Source organism: Emys orbicularis, chromosome 4 (assembly GCF_028017835.1).
Source record: "Emys orbicularis isolate rEmyOrb1 chromosome 4, rEmyOrb1.hap1, whole genome shotgun sequence".
NCBI classification, from domain to species: Eukaryota; Metazoa; Chordata; order Testudines; family Emydidae; genus Emys; species Emys orbicularis.
In genome coordinates, this window is record NC_088686.1 from 96845234 (window position 1) to 96871803 (window position 26570).

The window sequence follows — 26570 nt, forward strand, 5'->3', positions numbered from 1 at the left end:
AAATCAGAAGAGCACTTGTAAATAGTAGCATTTTTGCAAGTTTGCACTAATAAAACTTGATAGATCAGGCAGTCCACTAGCATCATTAAAGGTAGAAGAGTTTTAACTGTATATCAATATTAGTTTTCTTCATCTGTAATGAAGTCTACTTCTTGAAATGGCTTTTAAACCGTTTATATTTTATTACATGGGCTAGAATAAGCAACCAAGTAAAACATTCCCTTGGATTATTTATTGTGTTTATTAGGGAATTGTGTAAGGACAAACCTATATCAGGGCCCCATTGCGCTAGAAACTGTGCGAACACAGAGTAGCAGACGGTCCCTGCCTTGTTGAGTTTACAGTCTAGCTAGACAAGACAGATATAGCGAGGGGGGGGGGGGGATAGAACACACAATCAGAGAGAACAATATGATGGCAGCAAATGTCATTATTTTTATTTATTTTTGGGAATGGGTATAGTTATGAGAGCATCAGCTAAATGGCAAGAAAAGACCAGCGAGTGAGGAGGAAAGGGCAGAGTGAGGTGAAGACTGAGGGAGGGGGAGTGTGTTGGAGCAAACAGCCAATCAGCACTTGGAAGGGAAAGTCCTGTCAAAACTGTAGAAAGTCCTCCATGTCCAAAGGTACCTGCTTTGGCAGCTGCTCCTACTGGCTGTAGTTTCTAGCTGGTTCCTCTTCGCCTGGGGAAAAGACTGCATTGTGGCAGGGAGAGAGAAACAAACCACCAGTCCACATGTAGAAGTCTCATCTAGGACAGTGAGGCATGTGTGGAGACTGAGGGCAATATCTGGCCCTAAGGGCTGAATTCTATCATTTGATATATACATATGGTTCTCATTATCTTTACAGAGAGTTGTTTGTGGTTTCAGCAGCAGAATTTTGTCCCCAGGAGTAGCCCCTATGGTTGGATTTATATTTTGTATAAAATCTCTCCTGAGTGAATCCCTTCTGATATGGATTTAAATGTGGCTACATTTTCCGGTATCAAATGGGTGACTAGTAGTAATTGAACTCCCTTGGTCTCATGCAGCACTTTAGTTAACCTAGAAATAGTTATGTACACAGGCACAATTTCATCATTAGGATGAGATACAGTATTTCTAATGTGTTTCCTGAACACTTTCAGGTGCCTTTATTGATGAGATTTAAAAGCCAAGTAACTAAGGCCTCACTATTACTATTTATTATTTGAATTACAGTAGTGAGTAGAGGCCCCAGCCCCCCTGTGCAAGGCACTATCCAAACATATAGCACAGAGATGGCCCCTGCCCTGAAAAGTTTACAATCTAAGGTATCCTACAAACATGCATCTTCAGCAGAAGCTGATTGGTACAGTACAGTCAGCTAGTCTAATCTGTACAGATGAAAACTGGGGTGGGAAATATTGGTCTGAATTCTTTTACAAACTGCCGCTTTCAGATGCTCAGAGTGCAAACAAAATAGACTTTCTCTAATGTTGATTAGCTCAGAACTAGCGTGAGAATAGTGCCACTTACAACCATAGAGCTAGATTCACCCCAGCTAGTGTAGGGAGATATAAAATCCATACAGGTTACACTCTGGCCACAAACACTCTCTGGACAGTGCTACACACTTTTTAGTGTGCATTGGCCCTCTGTGATTATGTTGGTGTAGAGAGGGCTGCACCATCTGGTACCATCTGAAAGTGACAGGATTTGACTTTGAGAGTCCCCCATACTCTCTGTGTGTCTGTGACATGAATGCTTAAATATGTGACTGTATTTTAAAGAAGGGTAATGACAATACATAATGACTTTTTTAATATCAGGTTTAAATATGAGTTGGATGAGCAGTTAAAGGCCATTATCAGGGGAAGTTTTCAAGGGTCAAGAAACAGAGAGTAGATGGGATTTACTTAGAGTTTAAGTGGTAACAACTCTAAACTCCAAAATATAGTACATAAAGAGATTAGGGTTAGGGCTGGCTAAAAATTCTCCAGTGAAACACTTTTTTTTTTTTCCGATGGAAAACTAGGATTTCAATTAAAGAAAATCTTTTGAGAAGTGCCTGCTTTTTGGCAGAAAATTTCAGCTTGTTGAAAAACCAAACTCCGATAAACCAAAAACTGGGCTGAAAAAGCTTTGGGCTGAAAACCAAAGATTTCAATTTGGAAATGCCACTGCTGTTCCTTATAGGAGTCTTAGTTTGGATGCCTTATGCCTCTATAGGCCAAGCTGTCTACACTACCACATGGGGTCGATCTAAGATACGCCACTTCAGCTACGTGAATAGCGTAGCTGAAGTCTACGTACTTAGATCGACTTGACACAGTGTCTTCACTGCAGTAAATTGACAACTGACGCTCTCCCGTCGACTCCACTTGTGCTCCTCGTTCTGGTGGAGTACTGGAGTCGATGGGAGAGTGCTCAGCAGTCAATTTATCGCATCTATATGAGACACGATAAATCAACCCCCGCTGGCTGGATCGATGCCTGCCGATCCGGCGGGTAGTGTAGACCAGCCCTATGTCTCTCATGATGTACCATGGCAGTTCAGCAGGAGGGGAGACAATGGTGCGTTTTCTGTGTGTGAGTAGATGGCACAGAGGAATGATGGACATTTTCAGACCAGCTCTAATTAGACCTTTTTTAATACTTATCTGAGTGTATTGTTAGAGTTGGGAAATTAACCCTTTTTCATGCTGTTAGGCTTGAAAAATATTGCCTACGCACAGATCTGGTGCATAGTGTACTTGCATGGGACCTTGCAAAATGTATAGCAATGTTTTCAGTACTTGAAAACAACAAATTGCTGCTGTGGTTTACAGTACCAAGTCCATGTGTGGTGCACATGTCAAATACAGTAATTAGAAAATTCTCTACTGCTATATCAAGGTATCTACATTCTGTAGAACTGCACTGAAAAGTCATTTTTGTGTACTCAGAATTAAAACTATGAATATAGTTACCTCATTGTCTGTAAATGAGAAGTTGTATTTGCTATAACTTTACCTTTCTGGGATGATTAAAATCACATGCTGTTGGTTAAAGGTTAATGCCCTTTAAAATTAAGTGACTCTTGACTACTTCATTATATGCAGACTTTGATTACAATGGCTGATTGCAAGGGACTGCCAGCTTTGCTCGGTCTTATTCAAATGAATGCAATGATTTAGATTACTGCTATGGATCAGTTCAAATTTTCTGCTGGTTAATTAATGTGAATAAATTTTGTGTACCCAAAACCTTGTTAAACAATAATAAAGTAACTGATGCAGTATAATTTTTACCTTAAATCTGGAATGACAAATAATGGTGTAATTAATTATGTTTAATAAATCTTACCTTTATTCCTAAAAGTTAGTTGATCTAATGGTGAGAACATAGGGCCCAATCCTGCTTCAGAGGAAATCAATGATTATCATTCCATTGATTACAATGAATTGGATCACATAGTTGTTCTGTGTCAAGCTCCTAATAAACAGTCCAGTTGCCCGAGAAAGGATGGCAGAATTAGACCTTATTAGTCATCTGGCACTAAACCCTAAATTGTGCACTATTCACAAGCATCACTAGAAGGTCTACTTCTCATTATACTTCAGTGATATTTAGAAATGGCAGCCTTTTCTGAATATCCTCCCTTGCAGGGCAGAAGGAACTCTTTAGGTGTCCAAATTGATCCAGCTATCTAGATGTGCCAAAACTCTTCGATTAGTACTTCATACAAACAAGAACAGAGGATTGAAATAGAAACAAAGAGCTTGCTTAAGGTTTTTTTCTATTATTATTATTATTATTATGAACATCAGGTAGTACATAAATCAAACAAAACCCCCACCTGTGATATGTCAAACTGTATTCTGTATCATCTAGGTCTCTCCTGTAGGCTTTGCTAAAAAGTTGGGGGTGGGGGGGGAATCAAACCGTAGGTTCTCACTTTTAGTACTGAGCAAGTGAAACTTTTTTTTTTTTTTAAAGTGGCTTAAATCATAGTTTCACGTGTTTCATAGGTGGTGGTTGTATTTGTTTGATTTGAAAAAGAACTGCATGATTTTAATGGGAAACTTGAAAGACTTGCAAAATTTGTTTTTAACAAGGGAACAATCCCCAGCGTCTCCTATCAGTCTAGATTAGATCATAAATCTGTGTTTTTACTATGATGTACATTGCAAGTTTTTTTTAATTGGCTGAGCCTATTAAAAATCAGACCTTTAAAACAGCAAGAGGCGTGTAGCATATGTTAGTTTTTCAACTATTCAATGTTCACTTTTGTCAAAGTCCATGCTTTATCAAAATCTGAAGATGTAAAAGTATTCTGTGAATGGAAAGCTAAGTACTAAACAAAAGGAATGTGTACTTGGTTAAGTGGATGAATTATACCTTTTTGGCTAGATAAATTTTGCTATGATTGAACATTTAAAATTGTATATGGAATAAATATTCATTTTCTTTTTAAATGTGAAAAATGTGTTGCCTTCAGTGAAATCATACTTTCTTGTTCTTGTAGTGTGGGAAAGTGTAAATATTGGTGTCAGTTTTGCTTTCTCCTATTCAGTCATTATCTATCACAATGATAATTCTTCTTTCCAAAGAAAATTGTCCTAGTCCGCAATTTTAGCAGATTAGGAGAACAGCAACAAAGGGATTCCTATTTTTTTTCTACTTGTTAAGATGAGGTGAACAAAACTGAATACAAAATTTAAGGTGAAAATGTACCATTGATTACTATAATGGCATAATCACACTTTCCATATATTATATTTCCCATGTTCATACAGCTAAAATTGTATTCATTTTAGTCTCCACTGCACATTGAACAGATCTGTTACAGCTCTTCAAAATGATACCCAGATCATTTTCCTGAGTTTAGAACTAATTCAGACCACAATCTGCAAGCAAAACTTAAATTGCTCCAAATAGTGCCTGTTAAATTTCATCTGCCATTTTGATCTAGATATTTAAGTCCCAAGAACTACTAGTGAATTTTGCATGTTTCCTAAAAGCAAAGGATAATAAGGAAATAATAAAAAAGAAGCTGGAATACAGCTCATTAAAGTTATATAGCTGCAGCAGAGAAAAGTGGGGATGATACAGACTGAATATATGGGGGGGGGGGGGAGGGGACACAACAAATCTAATAAAGAGACATTTAAAAGGCAAAGAATTGGATGTAGCCGTCCCTTTAGTGAGTATGTTATCACTATATTTTTCCTAACTTGGGCTCTGTGGGAATTAGAGTGGAAAGAAGCCCTGGATCTTACATGTGTTGCTTTTTCACCATTGTTGTACATGGGTGGCTTGATTCTTCCCAAGAACACAGTATAAATCCAGCGAAATAGGAATATACTGGAAAATACTATGTATAATGTGTATATTGAGAGATTAAATGTATTGATGCAGTATTTTGAGACAGATTGGTTTGGGGCATAAACGGGAGTAGTGTATCAGCTTCCCTCCAACAAGCAGTTATTCGCTCCTTGCTTTACAAACCATGTGGTGTTGAATCTCACTGACTTTCACGTGTAGATAAAGGAAGGCATGCATGTGAAGTCCAGAGTTGGTAGAAGACAAAAAGGAGGGAGCAGTAAGGGCAGAGGAATGGGGGGAGAGTAGGTGGAAATGGGAACAATGAGGTAGGAATTCCCTGCTGGCTTAGTTTTTTGTGTATTTAAAAAAAAAAAAAATCAGGATGTTCAGTTCTCTAGTCACTGGGTGTCAGCCCCATAACCTGGAGCCTATTCAAGCTAGTGTATAGATATACGGGTACTTCCCATTAATGGTTGTTATGGTTTGAAGGAATAACTACAGTAGACAAACCTACAATAATAGGGGCTGATATGAAATCCATTGAAGTCAATGAAAACACTCGTATTGGATCAGGGCTACAGTGCATGCATCAGTCCCTTGCAATCAATGGGGGCTGTGCATATCTAATGAATGCAGGCACTATAACAGCAATGAATATCTGAAGTTGCCCAGAACTCAACCAGCCATTAAAATGCATGATTTTGTAATTTTTATATATAGATAGATAGATAGATAGGTATACAGTATGATTAATGATACAGTATAGCAGAGCTTGCCAGCCTAGTCTAATTAATTTTTTTTTAACTTTCTTTTTTTCTAAAGTGCATCTGTATTGGACTTGTATCCTCAAAATACTGAAGTCAGTCTTCTGTAGTAATGGTAGAAGTGCAATATGCTTTAAAACAAGTAGCGTTAACTTCTCCAATTCCTGGGCATTTCATTTAGTGTCTTATTCCTGTAGCTTTGTAGGAGACCAGTGTCAAATTCTTTGGACTAAAGAGCCCAACTTGTCAACACAGTGCAAGGTAATGCACATTGCAGCACTTCAGACTATCCAGGCACCATGATAATTAGTATTATTTTAAAGCACTTACGCTCTTGTGGTCGTGACACACATTTCTAAGGGAACAGAAGCAGCAGCCACAGGGAACTTAGAAGTTTCATAAATTACCCTTGTGGTTACTGACTGCACCATTTTTGCAAAATTACTCTCAGCATTGTGTCAAGGAACTTATGGGAGCCTAAACTCTAGCGTGACTCAACTTTGAAAAAGTATTTTCAAATGGAAAAAAGTGTGTGTGTGTGTGGGGGGGGGGGGGGCGGGGAGAGATGCTGCTCCATACCCTGCACTGAATAAAGTTATCTTCATGGAGGTTTCCGTGCTGCTCTCACCATAGTACAAGTGTTTCACAAACACTAAAGAATTTCTTTAGTCCGGAGAGATTAATGATTATATCCCCATTTACAGCTGAGATAATGAGGCACAGAGGAAAACCCAAATTGTCACATTTCTACTGATTTTTGGTGCCCAATTTGAGACACCTAAAACTTGACTTTTCACAGCACTTATCTAAAGTGCTACAAAAATGTTGTTCAAAACACCATTCCTTTTGACTTCAGTGGCAGTTTTGATACTGAGAAATTCTGCAGCTCTGGCCCCCTGTATCTTGCAATGGATTTTCAGACAGTGAGGAACACCCTATGAAAAGTTAGTTTATATGACTTAACCAGCATTATAGAGAAACTCTGTGGCAGAGGCAAGTATAGAATTCAGTTCTCTAACATGACCTTCAACTTCCAGACCACTGAGACCATCCTTTCACTTCTGCACTTCCCTGCCTCACTCACTGCACATGTTCCAACTTCTGCAACAAATGATGCAGAGGTCCTATGGTCAACTGCCTAATTTACTTACTACACAGCCCTGATTCATCCTAGAGCACCTTCCATTACATTCACTGATTGAGTGTCATGAAACTAATGAACAAGTGAGCCAAATGAAGGCTGCACAGGCACGATGAACTCTGGCATTTCCAAACTTTTGAGTGCTTCACCTTGCTACTTTAACATTCTTTTAACTGTTATTATTTTGAAGTAACTTCCTATTTTTTTAACTGAAAAAAACCCAACAGAATTTCTGTCATGTGGAATCAAAGTAGTCAACAACTTGGGTCATCAGCAAGGTTTGTACCTTTCCATCCACAGCACAATCCTCCACCACTTGAGCTACTGGAATAACTGGTAGCAGTAGAGGGCTGGACCAGCCACTAGAGGGAAATGAATGACACTTTGCCTGCAGGTTTCACAATTATTTGTTGATAGCAGAAGAGGGTAGAGGCTCAGGATTCCTGGATTCTAATCCCAGTTCTGGAGGGGATTGTGGCTACTGGCTATAGACCCTTCTTACCCTGTACCCTAGCTCCTCTGCTCTTATCTGTCCCACCCTGGATCCTTCCCTTCTACTCCTGTACACCACTCCCCCACCCCTTTGCTCCTCCTGATCCTGTGATTCTTGCATCATCTCTGCCCATTTCTCACCCTCCGCATGCCAGTCAGGTGGCTTCATTTTTTTTGTTCCCTCCCCCCCTCCTCCTCCTGGCATGGCTTTAGCAGTAGGAACATTGAGAAAGTGGGAGACAGTTTCCTGTTCTCAGTCCAGGTGTCCTGCAATGAAAGTCCTGCTAGAGCAGGCCCAGTACAGATGGAATTTTGGGAGAAGTTAGCTAATAACCTCTAACAAGCATGTGGGAACCCAGATTTTTTTTTTTTTTTTTTAATTTGGAGGGCTGGCTAAATTCGGTCCGTTTTTCAACAGGGATGACAAAAGGCACTTTCCTCATGCCAGAGTGACCCCCTCCGCTAAATTTCAAGCCCCCTTTCTACAAAGCAAGAGAATGCTAGAGCTCCATTGTTGCAAGATATTTTTTTAACATAGAGGAAAGTGTTTCTCCTCCCCTCCCTCCCCCCCCCCACCTTGTTTTCAATAACAGTTAAAGCATTTTAGCTTTAACTTGCTGGGGGGGGGGGGGGGGGGGATTCAGCCTGAGGCAAACGCCTGACATAAGAAATTTCAGCCCTAGTGGTTTGTTTGACAAAGTTATGAGCAATTGAAAATGTGTTTTTTATAATGGAACGTGTTAGACCATATTAAGTAGAAGTGGCACTAGTAGGGTTGCCACCTTTCAGGTACCAAAAACAGGACCTCTGCCCACCCCATACAATGTGCTGGTACCTGGGGACGTGAGCACTGTGTCCCCACCCCACCTCTGCTAGGGCTGCCCCAGGCACTGACCTTGGCAAGCAGGATGCAGCCCTGGCCAGATCCACCCTGCTCCTGCCCAGCAGTGACCCTTGCTGCTAGTACCCGTGTGGTGATCACTGGGTGCTGTCCCTGTCCTGCTCATTCTCGAGCTGCCCTAGCCCCTCAGCTTCCAGACACTTTGGAGCTAGAGTTCCCTCTGCACAGGTGCTGTCACCCCTCGGCTCCCCCTGCTGGGGCTGGAGGAGCCAGCGGGGGTGTGACTGACAAAATCAAAGACTTCTAATATCCTGGGAAGACTGAGATTTCCTGGGACAGCTTCCAAAAAAAAAAAAAAAAGAATAATCCTGGGAAAACTGGGATGTGTGGCAAATGTAGGCAGTACAAGCCCTGCCTATAGCATGTGTGCACAAGCATGTACAATATTTGTGTGAGGTTCCCAATAATCCTCACCAAGCTTCTTCCCCCAATATGCTCCCCCACTGCCATCCCATTTTCTGACACCCCAACCCCACCCCGCACACACTGTGGCTCTTGTCCCCTTTGCATTTGAATCAGGCAGCTTCCTCCTCCAGGCTCCAGGGGATGTTATTGAGAGCACAGAAGAGACAGTCTCCCTGTTGTTAATTCTGGTGCCTGGACCCTGACCTAGATTGTCCAGGGTACCAGAGAGCTATAATTGCAGGGAAAGTCCTGTTCAGGCCTAGGCTGGAGCATGTCCAGTGCAGACAGAGGCTTTGCAGACAGAGTCTTTGGAGAACTTAGCTGCTAAAATCTATTAGGCAGAACTGAGCATATAAACAGCAATTTTCAAAGGCCTACAACTCGGCCAAATTTGGGCAGATTTTCAAGATGCATCCCTGATAGAGGCCACCCCTTGCCAAATTTCAAATCCCTGCTTCAAAGCATGGCAGTTCTAAAGCTGCTCAATGAAAAGGTCTCAAGAATATTTTTACGTGGGCTAAACAGTGTATCTTTCCCTAGTCATCATCTCAGAAATAGTTGAATGGTTTGGGCTGAAAATTCCAACCCCTCCCCGCTGTCCACTTCTCCCCCCGCCACTCCCCTCCAGGCAGAAACACAGCATGGAAAGTTTTAGCTGAAAAGTAAGTTTGGCCAAATTATAAGCAATTGAAAACAGGGTCTCCTACAGGGAAGTTTTTATAACATGTCTTTTTATATTTACAATAGACATTTAAAAAATAAATGCTATAAAACATCCAAGGGGGCACGGTTACTTCTGAGTATTTGGACATGTCCCTTGAATCTGTCCATCAATTTATAAATCAGCTCATCACTCAGCTCATCACTGTCTAAAATCTGAATGTTTCTTGAAGGATGAAAGGGGATTTTCTCTTCTCTTTTCCCCTCTGTACCTTGTGGTTTAAGGCCTGAGATTGAATGTAGGTGTACTAGTATCTAGTATCGGCAGCAGATTGTGTTATTTCTTACACACAGAGATATATATTTCTTATATAAATGGGAAGTTTGCTTTTATGCACACATCAAGACAGTCAACTTAATTTCTTTTTTATTGAAAGATTTAAAAAAGTTTTTAAAAGTGCCAAAGAGCTCTGGTTTGCTCTATAAATGAAATATGTTATAGCAAAAGTGCTATAATAGATATACAATATTAGCTGGATGCTTGTGAACCATGGGCTTTTATTTGTTCATCATTTGAAAAGCCAGAGGGCAAAATGCTGAATTGTCAACTTTTCTTATTGACTGATCATGCCTTATACTTTGATACGTGTTTTTATTGTGAAAACTGTGTGATGTTTTTGCGCAGATGGCCCTGTGTAAGATAAAGTTGCTTTGTACTATAATCTGGGAGAGCGAGGGGGACTGAGCCACTCTTTATGAAACTTTTTCTGGCAGTCTGGAAGGGAAGCCACAGCACATACAAGTTTTAGTAAAACAATCTGTCAGATGTTTCATATGTACAGTATGATAATTCATGTGTTAAATCTCTGGGGTTATAAATGAACAAAGAAGGGATGAAAAAGGAATTCTTTGAGTGAAAACATTAGCTGATATCTCATCTCTAAAATATCTTCATTCCACTCACCTTAGGAAACCTTACTGTATTTCATTTTCAGAAAGAGTCTGATTTATCTAAAATTAATTAGAAGTAGAGCTGTCAAGTATTAAAAAAACTAATCATGCGATTAAAAAAATTAAGAATACCATTTATTTAAATATTTTGGATGCTTTCTACATATATTGCTTTCAATTACAACACAGAATATAAAGTGTACAGTGCTCGCTTTATATTTATTTTTGATTGCAAGTATTTGCACTGTAAAAAAACAAAAGAAATAGTATTTTTCAATTGCACTACAATACTTGTATTAAGTGAATCTCTTTATAATGAAAGTTAAACGTACAAACATAAAATTATGTACAAAAAAACTGCATTCAAAAATAAAATAATGTAAAATTTTAGAGACTGCAAGTCCACTCAGTCCTACTTCTTGTTCAGCCAATCGCTCAGACAAACAAGTTTGTTTACATTTGCCGGAGCTAATGCTGCCCAATAACAATCCAAAGCAGTGAGGACCTACGAATATTCATTTTCATTATCTGAGTCAGATGCCACCAGCAGACGGTTGATTTTCTTTTTAGGTGGTTTGGGTTCTGTATTTCTGCATCAGAGTGTTGCTCTTTTAAGACTTCTGAAAGCAGGCTCCACAGCTTGTCCCTCTCAGATTTTGGAAGGCACTTCAGATTCTTAAACCTTGGGTCGAGTGCTGTAGCTATCTTTAGAAATCTCACATTGGTACCTTCTTTGTGTTTTGTCAAATCTGCAGTGAAAGTGTTCTTAAAATGAACAACATGTGCTGGGTCATCATCCGAGACTGCTATAACATGAAATATGTGGCCGAATGGGGGTAAAACAGAGCAGGGGACATACAATTCTCCCTCAGGGAGTTCAGTCACATATTTAATTAACACATTTTTTAACGAGCGTCATCAGCATAGAAGCATGTCCTCCAGAACGGTGGCCGAAGCATGAAGGGGCATATGAATGTGTAGCATAACTGGCACGTAAATACCTTGCAATGCCAGCTACAGAAGTACCATGCAAATACCTGTTCTCACTTTCTGGTGACATTGTAAATAAGAAGAGGCAGCATTATCTCCTGTAATTGTAAACAAACTTGTTTGTCTTAGCGATTGGCTGAACAAGAAGTAGAACTGAGTGGACTTGTAGGCTCTGAAGTTTTACATTGTATTGTTTTTTGAGTGTAGTTATGTAAGAAAAAAATCTACGTTTGTAAATTGCACTTTCACAACAAAGAGATTGCACTACAGTACTTGTATGAGGTGAATTGAAAAATACTATTTCTTTACAAATATTTGCACTGTAAAAATGATCAAAAATAATATACACTTTGATTTCAAGTACAACACAGAATACTATATATATGAAAATGTAGAAAAACATCCAAAATATTTAAATTTCAATTGGTATTCTATTGTTTAACAGTACAATAAAACTGTGATTAATAGACCTGACAGAAAACAACTGTGGAATTTGAGATGGAATTTTGTGTGTAATTTATGATCACTTTAATAAAAGGAAAATTGGAAGAAAAATGGGGATTTTTTTTTAATTGCTAACTTTCATAGCATGGGCAGTTAAAACAGGTTCTGAAGACAAGAACATATCTATCTTCCCAGTTGGTTTACACTTCTCAGATCTTTAGTGACCTGGTTTATGCTGCCTAATTAATTTAGGATAGATGATAATTAGATACTAATTTAACAGCAGCGTTTTTTCTGTAACTCTTCCCCACTATTGCCAGCAAATGCAACTTGCCTTCTCTCCTTTTGCTTTATAGAAGTTTAAATGGTTATTCATTATGGACGTGGTCCAATGCTCTTTGAAATGTCATTGTGTATGAGCACTCTTCCCACTGACTTCAGTAGGTCCTAGGTCAGGTACTGTCTTTCAGAGATACCTGTATTCTGTATCCTAAATTCAGATGCCTATTTGTGGGCATGTATGTATTAACTTGAGACATGTAGAGACTGGAAATTCCATGTTGCAGAGAATGTTGAGATCTCAAAATTTGTTTTTGATTAGGAATGAAACCCCCAAATTTTGAAATCCTTGGAAAGAAAATTGATCAAAACGTTCTTCTTTTGACATTTTGAACATTTTACTCTGTGTGTGTGTGTGTGTGTGTAAAATTAATATTAATATTAATATTTGTGTGTATATATATATATATACAAATTCTAAACAGTCATTTATTGGAACTTTCCCCCCCTTTTTTCTCTGAAATAAAATTTTGGCAAAATTGACACAATTTCATGAAGCATTTCAATTTTCAACAGAACTGCTTTCTCCAAGGGAAAAAGGTTCCATCAAAATATTTCTGACCAAACTGTAGCAGTAACGCATGTGGTTACTAAGGTGTTTGTTGCCGTTCACTTATATTAATCTGGCAAATTATTCTGAGATGCTGACAAACGTGGCTCAAAATTCAGTTTTCAATTATTTTGTTCATTCGTCATCATCAGCGATCCCTCGAGGTTGAGGATGATCTTTCACAGGTTTTATTTTTTTTTTATGTATCGTTTGGTGAATGAGAAGTCCAATCCTCGAGCCGCAAATGTTGCAGGTGGTGTTGGAAGTCAGGATTGCGCCACGATGGCTGCGTGACAGACATCTGTTCCTGATTGTGTACCTATATGAATTTAAATACATAAATTATGGCCTAACCCGTGTTGTGCTTGTGTGAATGGTAGGAGAGATGAAGAATCTCTTCCTGATATTCAAGAAAGCCTCAGGAAAGGTGTAAGGCCCAAAGTTCTGACAACTAGGGCAGGCATGTCCAGTCCCTCAGTGATTCGTGTGCAAGCTGCAGTCAGCACAAGCAGTCTGGGAACAGGCTTGACCCGAAGCCCATAATACTTCCAGGGGTTTGGGATTCGACTTTTTAGCAGTGTTTTCCAGGGCTATCCCTGGCCGGAGTGGAAGTCCAGGAGTGTCAGATGGTTAGCATCTAATTGTATATCAATCAACCTGCTGGTTTTATATTTCACATAGGTTTTGGTTTGTGATGTCATAAAAATTGGAGGTTGACAAGATGTATTAAAATATAAATGAATGCTCACACCAGTATACATTTATACTCTATTTTCCACTGTAGTTCTTAGTTGGACGCACTTTAAAAAGTCTCAAGCAATAGGTTTTCCTTTCCCGTCCCTTGGGAGAATATTCCACAATCTAATAGATTTTAGGATGATTTTCATAATTAATAGTTATTCAGTTGTCCAGTACAGGATTGCTGGCTTCACTTTATTGTCAAGTTATTTGTCTTTTCTAGCTGTAAATTATCCATGTAATGGGCTCTTCACCATATCCTTGAGGGTGACTATTTCACTGCTTAATGAACTTCTCCGGTAGGAAGTTGTAATTGGAATTCCTGTTACTGTTGGACATCTTTGGTCCAGTTGAAACAATTCCTCTCTATCCTGGTGTATGCACCTTTTAAATATGTGATATCAATATAAAGGTTTTGTTTCTCTTATTTACAAGGATACACAGCTGGTTTGAGCACCATGCATTTTTTATCTTCCTGGGATATGAGTCATTGCTGAGGGGCATCATGCCAAGGTAGATCAAACTACAGTATTTATTTGGAAAGGAGACGTCTCTCCAAAAAGCAACATGTTTCTGAGAGAGATTTTAAATAAAGCATTGTAAACATAATTTCTTGCAGCAACGGCAGAGTTTTCCTAATGTCCTGTTGCACATGACTTATCCAGATGTTTGGAAGGCACATTCTCTTTAAGGGGGGCAGAAGAGAATGTGCACTCTTTTATCTGACAGTCTGATGTTAGTAATTGGAAGAACCAACTGGTGTTTTTACAAAGCCCTACTCCTCTAAAGGAAAGAGTGGAAAAAGAAGTTCAACCTTTCTATCTTGGTTTTATTGCTGCAGGCTTATATAAACAACACTGCTGCTGTATGTTCCAATCAATAAACTAGCAATTGGTTCAGTAGTTAGTTTAGTTTCTAATTAGAGGCATATGAATAAATTCTCACTGTGCAACTGGCTACAGGTCATGTTTTGGCTGGAAAAATAGCTAAGCATTTGGCATATTCACTTTAAACTTTTCACAATGAGTTCAGTCTCAATTGCAAATTTCTCCAAGTTCTCAGAAATCTGCGCATTGCTAACCATTGTCATCCATCACTTCCGCTGCAACTCTGCTCTCCTGCAGACGCCATTCCACAGCAAGCATGGAGCCCGCTCAGCTCACCGTCACTGTTGCTGTTGTGAGCATTGTAAACACCTCGCGCACTATCCTTGAGTATATGCAGAACCGGGCTAGTAGATGCCAGCATGAGGAGGATTTTGATGAGGACATGGACACAGATGTTCCTGAAAGCATGGGTTGTGGCAACTGGGATGACATGGCGGCACTGGGGCTGGTTGATACAGTGGAACGCTGATTCTGGGCCAGGCAAACAAGCACAGACTGGTGGGACCGCATAGTGTTGCAGGTATGGGATGATTCACAGTGGCTGCGAAACTTTCGCATGCATAAGGCCACTTTCCTGGAACTCTGTGAGTTGCTTTCCTCCGCCCTGAAGCGCAGGAATACCAAGATGAGAGCTGCCCTGACAGTTGAGAAGCAAGTGGCGATAGCCCTGTGGAAACTTGCAACGCCTGACTGCTACTGGTCAGTCGGGAATCAATTTAGAGTGGGCAAGTCTACTGTGGGGGCTGCTGTGATCCAAGTAGCCAATGCAATCGTTGATGTTCTGTTATCAAGGGTAGTGACTCTGGGAAATGTGCAGGTCATAGTGGATGGCTTTGCTGCAATGGGGTTCCCTAACTGTGGTGGGGCGATAGACGGAACGTTTATCCCCATCTTGGCACCGGACCACCTTGCCAACCAGTACATAAACCGCAAGGGGTACTTCTCAATGGTGCTGCAAGCACTGGTGGATCACAAGGGACGTTTCACCGACATCAACGTGGGATGGCCGGGAAAGGTGCATGGCACTCGCATCTTTAGGAACTCTGGGCTGTTCGAATAGCTGCAAGAAGGGACTTATTTCCCAGACCAGAAAATTACAGTTGGGGATGTTGAAATGCCTATAGTTATCCTCGGGGACCCAGCCTACCCCTTGCTCCTATGGCTCATGAAGCCTTACACAGGCAGCCTGGATAGTAGTAAGGAGCAGTTCAACTATAGGCTGAGCAAGTGCAGAATGGTGGTAGAAGGTGCCTTTGGACGTTTAAAAGCTCGCTGGCGCTGTTTGCTGACTAGGTCAGACCTCAGCGTAACCAACATTCCCATTGTTATTGCTGCTTGCTGTGTGCTCCATAATATCTGCGAGAGTAAGGGGGAGACGTTTGTGGCGGGGTGGGAGGTTGAGGCAAATTACCTGGCGTCTGATTATGAGCAGCCAGACACCAGGGTGATTAGAAGAGCACAGCTAGGCGTGCTGCGCATCACAGAGGCTTTGAAAACCAGTTTCATGATTGGCCAGGTTTCGGTGTGACAGTTGTGTGTTTCTCCTTGATGCAAACCCGACCCCTTTGTTGATTTTAATTCCCTGTAAGCCAACCACCCTCCCCCCTTCAAAATAAGGTAGCTATTGTTTTGAAACCATGCATTCTTTCTTTAATAATTAAAAAAAAAAATAGATAACGGACAAGGTAGCCCGGGTGGGGGAGGAGGGAAGGACAAGGCCACATTGTTTATTGTAGCCACACTACAAATCAAACTGCTTGAATGACAGCCTTATGTTGCTTGGGCCATTCTCTGGAGTGGAGTGGCTGGGTGCCCGGAGCCTCCCCCGCCGCGCTCTTGGGCGTCTGGGTGAGGAGGCTATGGAACATGGGGAGGAGGATTGGTGGTTATACAGTGGGGGTCTGTGCTCTTGTCTGGGAACGGTTGGGTCATTACACTAATTGAATCTATTTCCCCATGTTAAGTATCCTTACACATTCTATGGGCCATCCTGATTATCACTTCAAAAGTTTTTTTCTCCTGCTGATGATAGCTCATCTCAATTGATTGGTCTCTTACAGTTGGTATGGCTACTTCCACCTTTTCATGTTCTCTGTTTGTATAAATATCTTCTTGCTGTATGTTCCATTCTATGCATCCGATGAAGTGGGCTGTAGCCCACGAAAGCTTATGCTCAAATAAATTTGTTAGTCTCTAAGGTGCCACAAGTACTCCTGTTCTTTTTGCAGATACAAACTAACACGGCTTGCTACTCTGAAACCTGTGCTCTTGTTGGCTTTCCTGCAGCTCCAACAGACGCTTCATCATGTCCATTTGCTATCCCATTAGCCTCAGCATCGCGTCCTGCCTCTGCTCTTCGCGCTCACTCAATTCTTTCCTGGCCTCTGCCACTGAATGCCTCCATGCATTGAGCTGTGCCCTATCAGTGTGGGAGGACTGCATCAGCTCGGAAAACATGTCAGCGCGAGCGCGGTTTTTTTCGCCTTCTAATCTGCGATAACCGCAGAGCTGGAGATGATAGGAGGAGCGTAGAAACATTTGCACCTAGGGGGAGATAAAAAGGGAGAGTAAAATTGGGTTGGCTTCTTATGCCTTCATAACATGTGAGAAAGTTTTCAAACTGCAGCGCCCCCCGTTCCCAGAGCAAGCGATGGGTTGGGTTTCACATTTAAAAGGAGGGGCTGCAGTATTTGGGTAGATGTGCAGCACACACCTACCCCCCCACCCCACTGTGTGGCTATTCTCCAGGATGATCCATTTTAGCCAAACGCAAACAGCCCAGCATGAACGGGGTCCTTTTACTGTTCCCTTACAAAAATTCCCCTATTTCAACCAGGTGACCATGAACACTATTGCTTTTAAACCCTGTAACGTAGTTACAAATGTGCACTCACCAGAGGTGCCTTCTCCGGCTTCAGGGTCGGGGATCCCGCCTTGGGAGGGTATTGGCTCCAGGGTGATGAAAAGTTCCTGGCTGCCGGGGAGGACCGATTCTCTGCTTGCTTGCTGCGCAGTCTCCTCCTCCTCCTCCTCTTCCTCATCCACAAAATCCTCCTCCGTGTTCCGTGAGACTCCCCCCTTTCAGGTGTCCATGGACAGTGGTGGGATCGTGGTAGGGTCCCCACCTAGAATGCCATGCAGCTGTGTTCATAGAAGCATGTGTGGGGTTCTGACCCGGAGTGACCATTTGTCTCCTTTGTCTTTTGGTAGGCTGGCCTGAGCTCCTTAACTTTCTCGCGGCACTGCTGTGTGTCCCTGGTGTAGCCTCTGTCCAACATGCCCTGTGAGATTTTGGCAAATATATTTGCATTTCTTCTTTTGGATCGGAGTTCTGCCTGCACAGATTCTTCTCCCCATACAGCAATCAGATCCAGAGTCTCCCTTTCGGTCCATGCTGCAGTTCGTTTGCGATTCTGGGACTGCATGGTCATCTGTGCTGCTGAGCTCGTCAAGTTGACCAAACAGGAAATGAAATTCAAAAGTTCCCGAGGCTTTTCCTGTGTAGCTGGCTAGTGCATCGCAGTTCAAAGTGCTGTCCAGAGCGGTCACAATGGAGCACTCTGGGATAGCTCCCAGAGGCCAATAGTGCGGACGCAAATCGACGGTATCTCAAATTCGAACCAGCAGGGTCGATTTTAGTGCTACTCCCCTCGCCGGTGAGGAGTACAGAAGTCGATTTTAAGAGCCCTTTAGGTCGACGGAACGGGGTTGGTTGTGTGGACGCGGTCATTTTTAAATCGACCTAACGCAGCTAAATTCGACCTAGCCCCGTAGTGTAGACCAAGGCTAAGTAGTCTCGGTGCCACTAGATGGGACAGAACACCACACCCAGGAGGTGTGTGGGTTACATACTCATTTGAGCAGCAGGCTATAAAATTAGTACTTTAGGCCAGCGGTTCTCAACAGGGGGTCTATGGCTAAAATCCAGAGCCTGAGCCCCAGCACCTCCCGTGGGGCTGAAGCCAAGAGCTGTGGGGCTGAAGCCCTGATCCCTGGTGCCCCCCATGGGGCTGAAGCCCGGAGCAGCAGGGCTGAATTCCGGAGCCTTGAGCCCCGGTGCCATGGGGCAGAAGCCCTGAACCCATGGGCAGAGTTGGGGGGGACAGGGTGTTGCCCCCCCAACCTACAGTGCAAGAGCAAGGCAGTCCTGGAGCAGCTCCACTCCCCCCTCCACCTCCTTCCCTCCCTGCCCTGGAGGCAGGAAACTGGAGCCCAGCAATGTGGGACATGGAGCAGGCAGCCACGGCGGCGTTCCCTTGTCTCCTGCTGATGCAGGGGGTTGAAGCTGCTCCCAGCCCCCTTTGCTCATGCAGCGGCAGCTGGTAAGAGCCGCCTGGGCGGGGGGAGTCAGCTCCGTGGCTGGCAGAGCCCTTGGGGAACAGGGACCGCAGGGGAGCCCTCCCTGAGTGACTCCCTCCCTGCACCCTGAGCTACCTCCCTGCCTGCACACAGCCCGTAGCTCCTCCCCCCCCCCGCCCCCTGAGCTGTTTTCAAACTTTTTGAGATGAGCCCCTCCCTCCCTTTGAGTCAGAATTTTTGGTAGTGCGCCCCCCACCCCCCACAGCCCAGACAGATCAGTGGCCTGCTGAGGTGAGTCGGGGGTGGAGCTGGCGCTGCCTCCCTGGACCCCGCCGTACTGAGCTGGCTTGAGCCCCGCTGGCCCCTGCCCACCCAAAATAGAAGTCTAACTACACCTATGCCCGAGCCTCCCCCTCCCCACCAGCCCAGAGCCTGACTCCTTCCCTCTCCTGCTGGGCCCTGGACTTTTTATAGCATGTTGTGGGAGGCCTCAGAAAGGAAAAGATTGAGAACCCCTGCTCTAGGCCATAGAAATAAAAGTACCCAAGAAAAGTCTTTTGATCAAGACAATATAATTGGAGTGCTAGACATTATTTGCTAATTTGAAAGTCTTTTAAAATATCTTGCTTCATCTTTTCCTGCTGTTAGAATCTATCACGGAATTCTGTTATCATAATTATTACTATTCTGTAGCAGAATCATACAGCGGGAAAGATGTGAGCTTATGACTTTTCAGTTGCTTGATTTTAATCTACCATGGTAGTACTTACAAAATTTGAACTTTCTTGAGGCTCTTCAATGCTGCTAATATTGAGGCACAAGTTCTGTGGTGTCATAGCAGCCATTTGGCAATACTAATGTGAAGCTCTGGTTACCGAAACAATGTTGCTATTCCCCTGAATCCTCTATTTTTGGAATGCGAGTTCTGTAGTTCAACTACATGCATTTTACAAATTCCCTCCAGACAGTTTGGAACTGGCTTAGAACTATAGAAGCACTACATTAGGCAACATGCGCACACACACTGTAGGATAATTAACCCGGTGAGATGAGTTGGGGTATGTCTGTATGACTTAAGAATTCTGGTTGATATTGTGAAGTTGTATTGTGAAAATACAGATCGTACAAACATTTTAAACATTGATGTCCCCCAAGAGCTCACCCTTTTCTTGTGAGTCCTTGGACCACTGGTGTGCAGGCAGGCAGGGTATCCCCCGTCTCATGCATGCTGCTACATTCTTGGTAACCTCTCCCTCATGGAGCCACTAGCCCAGCTTCTGCTGTCTTGCTCTCTTCTATCTCATGTTTCCTCTAGTCCTGTGAGGCTTGCTATTTAATCCCCAGCCTTCCTCCAGCTTCCTTTGTTCTGTCTCTTGGGTAACTTTCCACTGCTTCTGCCTTCCCCCCACCCACTTTCAAGAAGTTAGGTCCTTTGCCCTTTTTTTAAAGAATTCTTCAGGTGTTTGCACCTGAATAGGGTTGCTGAATCCTAAGCATCACCACCCCATTGTATCTCTCTCTGGCATGTACCTACCAGAGACCTGGCATGTACCTACCAGAGACCTGTCAGCAATGGTGGAGCTATGTACATACACAGAAAATACACAGAAAAACTCATGCTACCGCAGTTTTTCACAATACAACTTCACAGTATAAACTAGAATTCATACGTTGTACAGACACACAGCCCCAATTCACCACACCCTGAGCATGTCAAATTGTTTTATAGGCATGTGCAATATATTCCTAGCCAGTGGATAAGCTCTTCCTTATGAATGTCAGTGGCAAAACTTCTATTGACATCATTGGGAGGAAGATCTCAGGCCCTTTGTTTTTAACAGTCAGAGCCACCCAAAATATTCCCAGAGGATAGTCCTCCCCCAAATCCACCACACCACTTTTGCTTCACCTGTGGTGAGCATGCAGTGAAGACCTGTCCAATGGCCTCCAGCTAGCTATTGAGGAAGTGCTATAACAACTGAACTCTTTCTGTCAGTGCTTGTGAGAAACACCTCCCTCCCTGTTGTTGCATTGTAAATATTGTTAAAAGGAACAGCAGGAGGGAACATGCTTTGAAAATGCAACTGAAGAGTCCTGACAACTCATTTGATTTGCAAATGGTAAGCTGTTTTAGTTGCTTGGAGAAATAGTCACCTTTAAGGTTAAAAAAAAAAAAATTGAAGGGAAAAAAATTGCAATTTTAATTGGAAAAAACAACTGAAAATTGCTGTTTGTAGTTACCTCCCATGATTATTTTCACCGGAATTTCATAAAACAAACAAATCCAGAAAAATACTCTATGCAAAATATCGTACATCTATCAGTAAATAAAGGTGAATGCAATCACCTGCATGTATATATCAGCAGGTTTATATTTTGCAGGACCACCGGAAAGCGCCCTCACCAACAGAAATTGATCCAAAGGAAGATATTACCTCACCAACCTTGTCTCTGTTATTTCCTATCTAGGCTTTCCTGATTCTTAAGATCACTTCTTTTAGTTATTAGTTTTTATTATGGATGTTGAATCCAAACTTTGCTTATTGTATATTATGTGTGGTGAATCCACTGGCATAAAATACCAAGGTATTGGGGAAGGTATTTGTCACCCTTTAATTTAACTTTTAATTTACTTTTCTAAGGCTGCCTTTCCAGTCATTAATAGGAAGAGCTGTAATGTGGTATTGGTGACATCAGTCAGAAACACAATCAGGATTACTTCATTTGAAATAGTTATTCAACAGGAGCAAAAAAAACATGATTTCTGAACGGAGTATTGTGCTTGCAGGTTTTATGCTGCTTTGAAATTCTCCAGTCAATCACTGAAGTAAAATGAGGTGTGAATGAATTTAGGAATAGTAATTTGCCTGGAGGATTAAAAACAGATATAGGAGTAAATACACACACTGGTAAAAATGGATGAGGCACTGTCATTAACTTCTGAATATAAACTCATTGGATTCCTTTTAAATGGCATTATTGGAAGCATCACTAGTTGACTTTCTCCTTTTAAACCAGTTGTTTTCATTTAGGAAAGTCTTGATTCAGCCACTGGTCTCTTAGTACAGTAAAGATGTTTATTCTGTGAACCAAATCCTGTTCTTCCATGCAAAGTAGGAGTGAAACAACATTGTGTGGGTAGAAAAAAACTATTCAGGAATTGGAGGTAGAATCCTTCCCTATATGCTGCAGCCAGGGTATGGTAGTACAATAGTTCAGGGACCTGAACTGGGTGTCAATAGATCCTGCATTACCACACTCCAGCTAGGTATCCGTATTGACTAGACTGTAGCAGCAAACACCTACCAAGGGGTTCAAATAATATTTTGCACAGATCTAGAAAACTCCCTGAAACACTGAAAACTCCCTCTCCAGTGAAAACTGGTTTTGAATTACAATTTTAAAATTTAGCACAATTGGGTAGCAATTTAGTATCTTGCTAGAATAAAAAGCCCGATTGCCCAAGTTGCTGAACACTTTCTGTGATGTGCTCTATGCCCTAAACACCAGTTACTTTCAATAAGCTCAGCACAGCATAGGAAGCATGATGAAATTTGCATTATCAGGTCCCTTCATGCTGACATTTAGCTTTGAAAAATCAGGGTATGTAATGGGCACATCACCAGCTTGTAACATTTATACTATATACTGTATGTGCCAGGCTTGAAAGAGAATAAGAGTACAATCTCTGGAAAGGATAGATTGAAGGGCTGGTTAAAGGATTTGATTTGGATTTATTTTATTTATTTATTTATAAATGATTTGTTGTACTATATTCCATATAAGATAATACAAAGCTAGATGTTCAGAATACATTGATTTTTCTCCTTTTTGGTAGAAGTCGAGTAATTTAAGCTTGAATATCAACATCTAAAATTGACTCTTCTGAATTTTTAAAAACATTCTACTTTAAATTCCTTTTAAAACATAGGAACACAGCAAGAAATTCACCAACAGCTCCCTCATTACAGACTGAAAGTACAGTCAGACCTGGTTATTCTAAACAGTTTGTAAAACTCAAACCATATAAATTATTCACTTTTCATGTGGGTGTTGGCATTGGATATTTCTTAAATCTTTGATAAGCAGACACAGACAAGCCAAGCAAGGATTAACCAAGTCTGACTGCATTTGTGACTTATGACATTTTAAATTGCATGGTATGAAATGGGGTTTACTTCTGTTACAAAAAAAGCTATAAATAACCTGATGACATAGTCTGCAGATTCCATTATATGCTTCTGGCTTTATTTTTTTACTTCTCTAACAAATGTTTTTCCAGCACAGGTGTGTTGGACCCAAACTTGATATCAGTTCTTACATTTACGCTAACCCTGTAGTGCTGTGGAGAAGGAGGAGGGAGAGTGATATCATGAAGACCACCTTATCAGTTTCATGTTCCAAGCACTCATAGACATAGATAAACCATAACTACACTTCTTTTTCTCAAATACGTTTATTAATCATTCCTGAGCTTTTAAGAATTTAAAATCATTCTGTATGAAGGGAGGGTGGGGACAGCAGGGGGAGAAAGGCTAGCAGTCTGTTTTTGTCCATCACATGAACAACCCTCTGACATTGAATACAGTAAAGGTGAGACATATTCGTATGACTTTTCAAACAACAGGGTCTGAGTCGTACTCTTCTGAAATTTTTTGTTTTGTTTTTTTGATTTCTCTACAAAAATCAAATACTCCCGACACAACAAACTGATGCCTCTGTCTTTTTATTCTGAATTCCAGTTCAATAGTCGATAAACACATTTCTCCAGATAAAAGTCAGCCTTAATTTAGTTGCTGATTTCAGTCCTGTATCCTGTGGACAGGTGTCCACATTTATAACAGTTTCTTCCACAACTGAGACATTTATTGGCAGGCTAAAGCTTCAGTGGGAAGAAGAGAGGGGAGCTTTCTTTGCTGTTGTCTGTGCTGTTGTATCTGTTTTGGGTTTGCCTATGCCCTTGAGGCGCAGTCCTGAGTAAGGGCATGGCTACACTTGCAGATGTAGGGCGCAGTAGGGAAAGCGCTGCAGTCTGTCCACACTGACAGCTTCAAGCACACTGGCGTGGCCACATTTCCGGCACTTGCAGCGGCATTGGGAGTGGTGCATTATGGGCAGCTATCCCAGCATGCAAGTGACTGCAACATGCTTTTAAAATGGTAGGGTGGGTGGAGTGCGACAGGGAGTGTGTTGTGTGTATGTGGGGGGAGAGAGAGTGGGTTTTTGGGGGGCTGAGAGCAGGTCAGCATGCTGTCTTGTAAGTTCAGACAGCAGCAGACCTCCCCCCCCCCCACCGCCACCGCTGCCTCCTCTCTCGCTCACACACTGCATTCCACACTAATGGCTTGCATGCCGGCTGTCAGAAACGGAGCTTTGAAAGGGCATTTCCGCATTCCTACAGGAGTTCAAAACAATGACAATAGTGGCCACTTGACTTAAGGGGATTATGGGACATTTCTGGAGGCCAATCAGAGCACAGTAATGCAATGCCTTGTTCTCACTGATGCCCGTGCATTGTAGCCAAGGCGCAGCAAATGTTATTCCTCTCGCCGAGGTGGAGTACCAGCAGCGCTGTAGCCGCGGAGTCAGAGTGCTCTACATGCCTTGCCAGTGTGCACAGGGAGTGAGCTAGTGCGCCCGGGGCTCCTTTATTGTGCTGTAACTCGCGAGTGTGGTACCGAGCCACACCACCCTGAGCAGTGGTTGGATGAGGATAATACATACAAGGGCCAGGCACAGTCTAATTCTTCCTTGAGTGCTTGCTCATGTTAAATATATGGAGATATACCTATCTCATAGAACTGGAAGGAACCCTGAAAGGTCATCGAGTCCAGCCCCCTGACTTCACTAGCAGGACCAAGTACTGATTTTTGCCCCCTAAGTGGCCCCCTCAAGGATTGAACTCACAACCCTGGGTTGAGCAGGCCAATGCTCAAACCACTGAGCTATCCCTCCCCCCAATTGTTGATTCCAATTAGGTGTGTGTGCACCATGAGCACAGTAGCTGGAAGTTTTTTCCCCTAGCAGTATCCGTCGGGCTGACTCAGGCACCCCCTGGAGTCATGCCTCCATGACGCCACATAAAGGGCCCTGCCAACCTGCTGCCACTTCAATTCCTTCTTACCAAATCTCCCAGCACCACTACCCAGCACCGGTGGGCACTGCTTCCCCCATGGTCTTCCTACAGTGAATCCTCCCAATCAGAGTCTGAGGCAGAGTCCTTCATATCCAAGCGGAGCCAGCACAGATCGGAGTGCAGATGCTCAAGGTCAGACAGGGGGAGACAGCAATTTCCCCCGATGCCATGGCCTGCACAATGGCAGGCTGCATCCCAATGGCCATACTGGACCCCCAGGGCATTCCATCAAAGCCAGGGGTCCTATTCCAGGAGGTCGGATTTCAAACCACCAGCCAGTCCTTAGTAGATATAGCTTTAGTTCCTGTGGGGCTATGTCTCTATTCACCGAGCTTTTGCCAGAAGACTTGAGGGCAGAGTTTTCTGTCTTGGTTGAGGAGGGCAAGCTTGTGGCAAGGGCATCGCTCCAGGCAGCCCTGGATGTTGCTGATTTGGCTGCTCGCACCATGGCTTCGGCAGTGGCCATGGGGAGGAGCTCCTGGCTTCAGGCATCAGGGCTCTTGTATGAGGTCCAACAGACCATCCAGGACCTCCCGTTTGAGGGCTCAATCCTTTTCTCTGAGAAAACGGACTCACAGCTTCGTAGCCTTAAGGACTCAAGAGCCACTCTAAAGTCCCTAGGTCTCCATACTCCGTCTACCGTAGTGGAGGCATTTTAAGCCCCAGCCTCTGCCTCGATTCTACCAGCCACAGAACAGGCAAGACTACTCTAGGAGGCATAAGAGAAACAACAGGAGGCAGCCTCCTCCCTCATTGGCTCTGGGCAGGCAAACCAGTCCTACAGTCAAAAGCAGGCCTTTTGAAGGTCCGCCCATGGGCAACACACCAGTTCAAACACTGGATCCAACCATCCCTTCTTTTTCATGCCGACTATCCCATTTCTACCCTGCGTGGGCCTGAATTACATCAGACCGCTGGGTGCTCTGCATGGTAGAACTGGGCTATTCTCTCCAGTTCAGCTCCCTCTCTCCTTTCCACCCTACTTCCCTGTCCCTTTTCAGGGACCCCTCTCACAAGTAGCTTCTAATGCAGGAGGTATGCACACTTCTAAGTGTGGGGGCTGTGGAAGAGGTTCCTCGGGAGCTAAAGGGCAAGGGCTTCTATTCCCGTTATTTCCTAATCCCAAAAGCCAAAGGTGGCCTCCAGCCCATCCTAGACCTGTGAGACCTCAACAAGTTCATGAAGAAGCTGAAGTTCAGAATGGTCTCCTTGGCCTCCATTATCCCTTCCCTGGATCTGGGACGGGGGACTGGTATGTCGCTCTCAACTTGAAGGATGCTTATTTTCAAATTTTAATAACACCATCTCACAGAAGGTACCTCAAGTTCATGGTGAACCATAATTGCTATCATTTCACGGTCCTCCCCTTCGGTCCATCAGCGACACCTCAAGTGTTCACCATGTTCTTATGTTCTTAGTCATGGCCACTTTTTTGTGGAAGCGTCAGGGGCAGGTGTTTCCATACCTCAACGACTAGCTGATCAAGGGCTGCTCCAAAGCACAAGTGGACACGCATGTGAGCCTGATAAGAGCAACTTTCCATGACCTTGGCCTTCTACTGAACGTGCAAGTATTGGACTCAAACAGGCAAGAGCATTTCTAC

At 42.8% G+C, this 26570-nt stretch overlaps 1 protein-coding gene across 1 annotated transcript in view; it reads left to right on the top strand.

Moving 5' to 3' along the window:
* Nucleotides 1–26570, top strand: part of SPON1 (spondin 1) — a 340693-nt gene that overhangs the window by 122853 nt on the left and 191270 nt on the right. The gene's annotated exons all lie outside the window — the stretch shown is intronic.